Source organism: Haliotis cracherodii, unplaced genomic scaffold, assembly GCF_022045235.1.
Source record: "Haliotis cracherodii isolate W230 unplaced genomic scaffold, xgHalCrac1.p SCAF_9, whole genome shotgun sequence".
Taxonomy (NCBI): Eukaryota; Metazoa; Mollusca; class Gastropoda; order Lepetellida; family Haliotidae; genus Haliotis; species Haliotis cracherodii.
In genome coordinates this window covers 56,741,029-56,748,984 of record NW_027266343.1, presented here as the reverse complement: position 1 = coordinate 56,748,984, position 7,956 = coordinate 56,741,029, and positions in this window count along the sequence as shown.

The following is a 7,956-nucleotide window of genomic DNA, read 5'->3' as shown; positions in this document are numbered from 1 at the left end:
ATTATGCTAAAATCAGGTTGTTTAAAAAACAGTTCTTAAAAAGTTCAGACAAGGCATTAACATCAAGCGTTGTCTAACGTGCAACATGTTCACATTTAAGCTTTATATATATTACATAAACCTCAAGTTCGAAATGAGATGCATACTAGTTGCATGTGGCCAAGGGGTTCTACCCCTATCAGGGATAGTATGTCCGGATTAGCACGGTCTTGATTACGGAGTCTGGATTAGCACGGTCTGGATTAGCGGGATCCGGATTATCAGGGTCTGGATTTCATTTTCATGACTGTGATGACTCCATCCTGTCTCCTTGACATGAGTTAAACACTGCTTACTGACCACAGAGTTATTTACGCGTCGGGAGACTCGAGCTTGTCATCTAAAGTGTGATTACTGTCTATAAAGTAGGTAACATCGTTATTGATTGGGTGATCTTTTCGTCCGGCACGCACGCTATGCACACATATATTTGGAGAGCAAAACGAACATGGGAAAACTTTCCAAACTTTATTCATTTCGTGCGTCATCGCAAGGATTGTTGTTGTCAGTTATGTTCATGTTATAGCATATTACATTGTTACATTAGGACCTAATATACCGCTAAGGTGGACAATGCTATGAAGTGATATTGCCTGTCATTTGTCTGTGCATTCTTGGAGGTATAAGTCTAGTATTATTTGCTACACGATGCAATCTGGACAAAATGATCCTAGGGTTAGAGGAGTGGGAGCAGATTATATCAGTAATCACGGATACAGTGACATAGAGAAACATATGTAATAAATACGTCGACACAATTTAAGCTATTAAACCCCTTAACATTGTGATAGATACAGCGACAAAACCATTTCCAGAGCAACATGCACAGTATGAGAGAGCATTACACACATTTACATTTAATACAAGAACATGCATCACGAATAATGAACTTGTGTAGTTGCGAGTCTGCATAGAAGTGAACATGTCATACAATGTTTTATATAATGACTGACTTAATTTTGTATTTAGACCAGATATTTCAGTTAACGCTGCAAAAACAGATATGTTTAAAAAAAATACTATGAGCCAAAATATTTATTTCTGAAAAAAATAATAATAAAAAATTCAGCAATGTAATTTTTGTGGCAGACAATTTCTTTTCCCCTACAACATGGAGCATAATTATTTGTACATGGCAGCCCCTATTGACCGCAGCCACAGAACAGCTCAGAAATCGAGCTATCTGACGTCAGCCTACCTTCACCTAAGTTGTTACCTTAGTCCATTTCACAGGGCTTGTAACCCCATGAAAACATTCACCTTTGGCCTGTGTAGGTCGATGCATGACAGGCCATGGGCTGTGGTCTTGTGTTGACGTACACCTATCTCATGGGATGCACAGCGATAACAACTGATCGAATACTGCCTTCATCAGTTACAGTTCTTTATTGATAAATCCTTTCAACTTTCAGAACTCACGCGTCGATAATCAATAATCTCGAGTCCCATATAAAGAAAGTGGTACAAAAAGGGTTTGATCATCACACGAGAATAAAGGTGTTTTCAACCTTTCAGCTATTTAATCGACTGTGATCAATGCTTTGGACGTTAAACGTGAAATCCGTGTAAAGAAAGAATACAAACCTAAAATACCAGCAAATGTCAACAAAGGTATAGTAAAAAATCAATTTCGAAACCTTTTGAAGTTGTATGCTATATATTAACTGCTCTAGCCTGCCTGATGAGAAGTTGATGTGAGTTCTAATCCTTCGTTAAGAGAGCTGTTAGTCTTAAATTAGTTTTCAGTCGTGGATGTCTGAGCAATGGTGTTTGCACTGTGATGTTTGTCGCGCAACATCCGACGCCATTGCCAGTCAGACTACGACGGCTCCTCCTATGGAGTTATGGCTGTTGACGACGATGTCGCGGAAGTCGACACAGGGAAGTGGAGTGTGTCCTGTCAGACGTGCTAGTAATTTGAAGGAACATTAACCAAAGGTCCAGTAAGCAGAGAAGCTTGCAATGAGAACAACTGGGACTTTCCACTGAACAACAGAGACACTCCACTGACACAAGAGTTACTATTCCTGGACGTTGGTATGAAGATGCCGCATATTGTTAAGAGATACTGGAGGAGAATTAGAAACTGCATTGTAGTAGCATCTTTAGAAACAGAGAAGAAAGGTTCGTGGCCAGTTAATATGCTTTTCCTTTGCTTGGCTTGATACCGAAAGCTGGGTATTATGCGAAACATTCGTTTCCTATGGAAATGAACGTAGGGTCTTCAATAAAACGATATGGGTATCACAGTCTCTGGGGAACCTTGTAATTTTAAGAAAGACCCGCAACATCAGAAACAGGGCCCCATTGGCCTCAGAACTGTCTTTGAGAAGATCTCTTTGTATTGAGGTATGGACTGGGATTACACTAGTTCAGAACGGGTGCGCACGTTTTGATTCACACAAAAGCGTGAGACATGTGTACTTACTTGACCCCTTAACCGGTAACGATACAAAGTGCCAAGAAATGATGTATCAATTATTACCCAATATGGACTTTTACATCACGATAAAACATTGTTCTGTCGTGATGTCATTTCTGGGGATTCGAAAATACGCTCGCAACACTGATGACGTCGTAAAATGGAAGACGTTATTTTTTAGAGGGAAGTGTCTTGTGAGTTGTTCCCCATAGATTTAGCTGGGAAACGCAGCTAAACGCAATGGCCGAACGATCGCATCCAAAGTTGGAGAGATGTGACAATCGGTTTGGGGAGAAAAGGTACAGATAATGTCCTTGAAAATTGTGAGAATATGCAGGAAATACCACACTTAACTCCCCTGTTCATAAAATGGATTTGTCCGACATTGCCGAGGTCGGATTGTATTCAGGGAGTCATCATTATTTATTTTAAGAAATAATGGACGTGTGGAGTTGTTTATCGTACAATAAAACACTGCAGGGAGAATTACCCATGAGGGGTTGCGCTGCTTTTATTTCTCATTTATACTGAACAACAAAAGTTCCTGTGACATTGAATAAGATTTAATGCAAAGTTATGTTTTTTAACAAATCGGAAACAATTTCGGTGTGCAACAGATAAAAGACTCCTGTAAGTGTTCGAATGCTTAAATTTCCCATACTGACTTCAGAAAATGGGTGATTTCATAAACAAACATGAACATGACAAAATGTCAATTTACAAATCAATAGCGTGTGTGTCCACCTCTGGTTGCGATGCAAGCAGCACATCTTCGTCTCATGGAATGGACCAGGCGTCGTACAAAGTCCTGTGGGATATCTGTCCATATCTGCTGGAGCATGTTTCGAAGTTCCTGGAGTGTCTGTGGAGCACGTGGTTGGCGTCGAAGTCGCCGATCCATCTCATCCCACATGTGCTCGATTGGTGAGAGACCAGGGGAGCGAGCCGGCCAGAGGATGACATTCACGTTGTTTTGTTGAAGAGATTCCTGAACAAGTTGGGCAATATTGGCCGGGCGTTGTCTTAGTAAAGCCTGGGCCATGACGACACAAAAAACGGTAGAACAACAGGGCCGATCTCGTCGCGGTAGCGCTGTCCATTGAGATTTCCCTCTACCACTATCAAATGGATCCTCTGTCTTGCTGTAATCCCACCCCATACCATAACGCTGCCGCCCCGAACCGATCTCCATCTATGACACAATGCTTGACGTAACGTTCACCTCGTCATCGGTACACTCGAATCCGTCCATCGCTGTGGCTGAGGTGAAAACGAAACTCGTCAGTGAATAGAACTTGTCCCCACTGCAGGGCCGTCCAGCTGTCTGCACCACTGTAGGCGTGCTTGACGGTGGTTTCATGTCAAAATGGGACGTCTGGCGGGTCTTCTGGCGACAATCCCTGCATATGTGAGGCGACGATGTACGGTTTGTGAAGATATTCGTCGAAGGCCAGGGATGCTTCTTGCAGTCACTGTTGCTGGCTGGAATCGATTTCGTAGGTGTGTTGTTCGAATCCAGTTGTCGTGTCGATTATTGGTTACTCGTGGCCTGCCACTGAGGATGGTCTCTGACTGCATTCGTCTGTTGCAAACGTTGCCACAAACACCAAATGGTGTTTTTGTGGACGTTAAATTGTCTTTCAACATCATGTTGACTCGATCCTGCTTCAAGAATACCAATAGTTCGCAGACTCTCATTTTTGGACAGGCTAGGCATTTCGTGATGTTGAATAATTGCGTAATTTTGTTGTTTTTCTGAGTGGTTGTTGTCAAGACGATGCTAAACAATGCATATGGAATCCCGTTAACGCACATGTTTTTATACCCATTCTTGGGTAGTGAAATGCATGGGTCTTGCATTAAAGTCAACTTTTTGCATGGAATGCATGCTTTACTGTAGCAGTTGCGTTTTGGTGACTTGATTCTTGATTCATACATGTACTACAATATTGAAAACCAAACTTTACTTGTTTGAAAAATACAATAAAATATTGGTGTCACAGGAACTTTTGTTGTTGAGTATATGTGAAATCAACGTTATGTACAGTGTCTTTAAGGAGGAGGTTAAGCTTTAAGCATATTTACAAGTATTTTATTTATGCAGGCTCCCTGAATAGAATCCGACCTCGGCAATGGGATATAACTGGAATAACACTGCAGCTGATATCGTCGTTAAAGACGCTTTGAAAGTATTGGACTCGAATCGAGTTTTTATATACATATACCAGGTTTAAGTCTAGTATTATTTGCTGCACACTGACAATCTTCACAACATGATCCTAGAGCTGGAGGAGAGGGAGAAGAACCTATATCAGGAATCACTGATACAGCGACATAAAGAAACATATGAAATAAATATGTCGACACAATTTCAGCTATTGACTGAGTGAGTGAGTGAGTGAGTTTGTTTAACGCCGCTTTTAACAATATTCCAGGTTTTTATCGCGGCGTGTCAGCTTCATGTGGGAGGGGAGCCCGAAGTAAGAAAGGTCTCCGTCGTTTTTAACGAAACCAACAAGCCTTGGGTATGGTGTTGACAAACCTAATCATATTATTGGAGCGAACCGGGATTCGAACCCGAGAATACGGTTTCTGGCACAGTGATTTACGGCGGCTCAGACGGCTGGGCCAACCCTGCCCCCGGGAGTTTGTAGAGATTAGAAATCCGTACAAAATACGTTCTTCTTCCAAGAACAATAGCTTTCCCGCTTCTAACTTAGAACCCGCAACCATAATTTACCTGTAGAGACACGCTGCTGGTTTGATATTCCCAGAGCAGAAACAACCTGAACCCTTTGTCACTCGACAGTTATTGCTGCCGAGTTCCACTATGTATTTAAATGTCAAGCCTTCGATACAATCCGTAGTAGACATACACCAGAAAATGCTATTTAACTCCAAGAATTACTGTACACAACAAAAATAGCAGAATTAAGGAATTTGTCAAAGTTTATTTCCAAATACCTCAGACATAATATTTAAATGCACTCTTCCCGACTGAATGATCTCTTTTGTTGAACATAAACTGACGTCCAAAAGAAACTTTACCAGAGTTTGAAATCACTCTTGCCCCAAAACAACAAAACATACATGCATGAAGTAAAGTGTATTGAGAAGATCAATATTTCAACATAATCAACACTGAACATGACAATCATACCGCGACCCAGAATGACGACTAACCCTGTGACCTAAGGCATTTGTCGCCGATGACGTCACTGTCAGGAAGCGATTTCGGAGGTGCAAGGTACGCAAGTACCGGCCATCATGGGGCGTGGTCACCCTGGGCCTGCCTGTTCTTGGCCTGTCAGCGGTCCGCCCTGTCTGTCTGTAACGTTGCATCAAGTTGGTAACCAAGGTTCGTGCAATATGGGCGTGGGTGGCTCCCATCTGTACCATACCCAAGGCTCGTTCACGTTGTTCGACTGTGAGTCGTGGCATTTCTTTTGTGATTGTTTTATCACTGTGGATGTCTGACTTGCCGTTGCAATCGTTTTATAGCCTTACCCGCACGTGCATTTGCTGTTGTCCGTGGTGCACGTGTTTTTCACTTTTTCGCGTGTTATCTCGCAAACATGTAACAGACGATTAACATTTTCTGCATACACTATTGTTTTATTTAGGTTATGTGTTTTAGATAGACTTCATCGAATTTTTTTATACTTTGTCTGAAATTTATATTTTCATTTGGTAAAGTTTCTTTTGGACGTCAGTTTATATTTGTTTGTTAAATACGCTCTTGCACCCCGTGGGTGGTTCCATGAGAATAAAGAATTGAATTGAACTGACAAGCATTTGTGGTTAGTGACCTGCGCTAACCCGGAATCCCCCCTGAGCGTTTTGAGATTTTTCTGTAGGGCGGGGTACATTGCGCCATTTCGGTGCATGTAAGGTAAAGGAAATGAATGTCCTTGCTGGCATTCATTAATTTGAGAGAACACCGATCTTGAGAGTTCATTCTCTTGTGTCTGTTGTAATTGAATGCAACTGCAGCAATAACCTTGAAGTGGTCTGAAACACTAGTGCATTCTCTTATCAACAGAAGGCCTTAAGGTCAATTATTATCTCCAAAATAGGGTATTTCTACTGCGTATGTGTTAAATTTCGAAAAAAAGTCACAATGGATGTCAGCAGCTGGATGAGAATAATGCCAAAGGTAAAACATGATATTTCCTTCATCAGGAAAGATGCTCCCTCAGAGCAATGAACGCTCACTTTGTGGTCTGAACTTTGACACGGTGTCACAAGTAATTAGGTTGGTTCGGTGCTGAATAAACTCATCGTTGTAATTGAAGTCTTATGTGAAAACCAGTACCCATCCGTAAGGAATTAATCACATCTCGATTACCGTGATCAGTATCACCTTGCATACCATGTTGGGTTGAACCACAAGTCTAACTGACAATGGTTAAAAGAAATATTTAATATGTGACATGATTTTAAGTTTAAAGGCCCATTTACAATCCACAAACGAGTTTGTGTCCAACCCTCGAACAAGAGTAGTAATTGGACTTATTGGAGGGGATGCACGGATGGCCCTGCCATCTTAGAGCGCAATTCGCTGTACAGAGTTGCGCCCCTTGGGTACGCCAGAAACCTATGATTGTAGGTTCGAATCCCGGTTATCCCCGGTTATGCCTCTAGGTTTGTTAGCGCCATACTCCTGTTCGGGGGTTTCGTGCGACAAGTTCGCCAGGCAGTCTATTCTCTCAGATTGGAAACATATATCCAGAGCGAAACTCATGTTCGGGAGGTGCATTCTGTCCTTTCAGACGGGTTCGGCTGAAAAAAAATATCAGTCGCTGCAGTCTTACACGTTAAAAGTGAGTTTAAAGACCTGAGCATGGTCAATGTATCAGTCCCTTACAGGCCTTATAATGACTTTATTTTACAATACCACCCCTTTGTTGAAAACATTAGTTCCCTGTTACTTAGAGGCGGTAGGGTAGACTAGTCGTTAAAGCGTTCGCTCGTCACGCTGAAGACCCGAGTTCGATTTCCGACATAGGTACAATGTGTGAAGCCCATTTCTGGTGTCCCCCGCAGTGATATTGCTGGAATATTGCTAAAAGTGGCGTAAAACCTCACTCGCTCACTCAAACCCTGTTCCTTCATATGCGATACAGTGACTTCGACTTTCACGCCCGCCAATGGTGCGTCTTGTCGTCACCGGTATCACGAACATCAAGACCCGGAAAATGAAAGATTTTGTAGATTTTCCTCAGCTCATATCTCGTTCACACGCACCTCTATAAACATGCCCCCATTCTATTGTTGGTGTGAACGCGTTTACTCATTTGTGTATATGAACGCCAGGAGCACATTTGCATCATGTCTGGAGCAGGTGCAAATGTAAATTTACACAAATGCAAATTTGCACTGTATGTATATGTTGTCATGTGAACATTTAGTAAAACTTACACTTGTGTATTTAGCTGTGAATAAAGGTTTTAATCTTAATGATCCTAAAAAGAGCAATTCAGCAGCATTGGAAG